Below are 3,404 nucleotides of genomic sequence, written 5' to 3'. Positions count from 1 at the left end.
ACTGCCTTCTATGAATAAGAAGAGGGAAGCTAGTAAACATTTGCTTAGCTTGCTTCCCCCTTGCATCTATTATTGTTGGTATTTTTTTTTCTACATGATCATCATCATTAATAGGCAGAGTCTGCATATCTCTGGTGGGAATGCTGTTTATTACTGAATTGCAGACCAGTATTTTTGAAAGCTGGGAGATAAACACAAAAGCTTCATCCCATAAATCTTGCCACCTGAGTCATCAATTTGAGGTTCCACATTGAAACAGGGAAAACATCTTTAATCATGCAAATATTTGGAAACTGCAAGCATATCTCCATTTGGAATTTGGGAGATAATTAGAATGGACAAGTTATGATTGATTAACACATGAAGAATGGCTTAGTTAAAAGGCAGTTGCTTCTCTTTCAATCCTTGTATCAACATTCCATCAACAGGAATTAAGAAAACAGTATAACTGGGCTCCAGCTCCTTGCTGAGGGCAATTAATCAGGACAGAAGAGCAGGAGGTGAGTTGGAATGATACCAAACCGATGAACCTCTTCTCATTCCTACATTTACCTTGTTAATTCTCACAGGCCCTCTTAATGTTTTGATCTTTGATTTGTGCACTCGGTGGAGTTTAGGAGAAAATTCACAGGTATTTTGAATTATTAAATAAATGAATCACATATATTTCTGTTTACCATCTTTAGTTCCTTGGAAGCAGATCATGAAAAGAGGTATGTCTTCATTTTAATTCGAATCTGAGAAATATTTGCTTAATTCTACTTTGTAAGGAAATGGCTATTTTTATTCTTAAAATGCTATAACAGAACAGAGAAGCTCCTTGAAACCTTTTGAGGACAAGGCTTTTTTTTTTTTTTTTTTTGGTGCTGGGGATTGAACCCATAGCCTTGAGCTCACAAGGTAAGCACTTTGCCAACTGAGCTATATCCCCAGCCCCAAGGCTGGGTTTTAATAAATAAATGCTAATAATCTCTTATAGGTAGGAGAAAAAAAGCATAAAATCAATTCAAATTTTGATATTTTCTGACTACCTGTTTACTGTTTGCTTGATATGAATCTTGAAAAAGATCCACATTCTGCTTTGTGTGGTTCCAACTCAATTCAAATTATTCTTAAAATTACTTTGGAAAGTGGTGACCCCAGGCCCACAGATAACGCAGCCGGTACTGCCATCTGACAATCTGATTCTAACTACCGAGATTGATTTTGAATTTTTCCCCTCTTTCCTGGTTTTAAGTCATCGAGACTCTCGTGTTTCTTTCTTCTTTATTGCCCTGAGGTAACTTTATAGCCTAACTTTATAACTTTATAGCCTAACTGTTGGATGACCACTTGGAGAGTCACTTGAGAGAAACAGGTTGACATTAGATTGTCCTGACAACATTACCAGGGTGGCATCTGAGTGCTCAGCAATCTGATCAGTGCAATAGATGTCATGACTTGGATTTTCACCCTTTGGGAGTGAAATATTTAATCCTGCAATGTTTTACAGGACATGCAAATGTTGAAGGTCTAGGAACCATGCTTTTAAGTAACAAAATCCTTCCAAAGAACTCTGAGAACATGGCTAAGTTGTCACCTTGTTTGAGATGTAAAAGGTCATCCCAGAATCCTTGATTGTTGGGTTTCCTTTTATCTTAGAGTTTTGGTCTCCAAACACAAGGCCACTTGAGCTTGCCACTAATGACCTAATTTTGCAGCCCTACTTGCTGCTCCCCAACATTGTTGTTTTGATGGCTGTCAGAAGATATAACACAGACTTAGAAGTTTTCATTTTAGAATGTGGTGGTCCAGAAACTAATCAGATATGTACAAAGGGGTGTAAGAACTGCCCCCAAAGAGAACCACACCACGTACAAAGAAAAAGTCTTATTGGGATGCAGACAGCTAGGCTGACTCATCCAGAATGGAGTGCAGCAGCCCACCAGCAATATCTGGGAGCCTTTAAATCAAGGACAAGAAGAGGGGAGTGGTCAGACCACTGGAAGAGGTGGGGCTGACATTTGTGGTTGTAAGCAGTTAGTCAGGAAGGGTAAGTTTCTATTCTTGCTTAATGTTCAGGTTTGGCGGGTCTTGGCAGGCCTTGATGGGTCTTGGCTGGCCTACTTCCCTAAAAATGGGTAAAGATGCAGTGTTCAAGAGAAGAACCCACAAAGAAAAGTGATCATAACAATTAAAGCAAACATTAATATTCTCAGGGAACACTGGGGCATGAGGCTGAAATGCACAAAAAAAGATCCCCTCTAGTTTTGAATCAGAACTGGTAAAATCAAAGGCACAGTCTTCCCTGTGATGGTCTTTGGTATTGCTTTCCAAACTACATGTAATGCCATCCCTGATACATGGAACATTGGCTGTTGATGGGTCCCAATTAGTGAGAGAGTGCCTCTGTGGATGGGCCATAGTTTTCATTCTCAGGATTGATGGGCCCACGTCAGATTGCATGATAAACTTGATGGAAACATGGTCTTGTATTTCCTAACAGCATTGGGTAAGCATTCAGTATTTGCATTTCAGAGTGGTTACACAAGGATAAATCAAATAGCAAATTAAATTTAGGTATGCCATCTGGTGCCTTTATTTTATGAATTCCAGCCCACAGGACAGGGCATGAATGTATAAGCCGTTGTCTTTTATGCTGGACCTACCATCAGCATTGGGCAAATGTTAATCCACACTGTCATTCTTGGAAAGAGGAAGATTCTATAAAAGCGAATCTTTTTTTAGCTGTTGTAAGTTTTTTGTTTTAATAAAAATAAAGCACAACAGAAGAAAAACCAGCATGTACCCATCTCTCCAAGTGCAACATCTCAGCAGGCTCTAAGATCTCATCCACAAGGGGTAAATTGTTTGATGCGTAATTGTAAGCAGAACTGTAAAAAGCCACATTAGGCTTCCATGATTTTATTCTCTTCTGCTGGTAAAAGAACATTACTTCTCCCTGAGCTCCTAATGGTTAAGCCTCTTACCACTTTTCCATTTCTGAGGATGTTCTTGATTTCTTCTGCTGGTGACTCCAAATGTCGTGTCTTTACTTCACAGTGTTTTTTCCTAAGAAATCATGTTTTCCCATGTTTCTAAGGAGAATTTTTTCCTTCATTTATTTTCAGTTGACAGGTTAAAATTATATATATATAGGTGTACGTGATGATGTTTTGATAAGTGTACACTGGAATGGCTGAGTCAGGTCCTTAAATGTATGCATTGCTTCATGTATTTCTCATATTTTTTTGTGGTGAGGACACATTTTAAATATAACTTTCATGAATTTTTGATTATACAACATATGTTTATTAACTTATTCATTTATTGTCACCATGATGTTCAGTGAATTTCTTGAACTTATTCTTCTTAACTAAAATTTTGTGTCCTTTGACAAAATTTTTTCTTAGCAATTCAAGATA

The sequence above is a fragment of the Spermophilus citellus genome (genome assembly GCF_964194105.1).
Source record: "Spermophilus citellus genome assembly, chromosome: 7".
Classification (NCBI taxonomy): domain Eukaryota; kingdom Metazoa; phylum Chordata; class Mammalia; order Rodentia; family Sciuridae; genus Spermophilus; species Spermophilus citellus.
Note: the sequence above shows the minus strand (reverse complement) of the source record.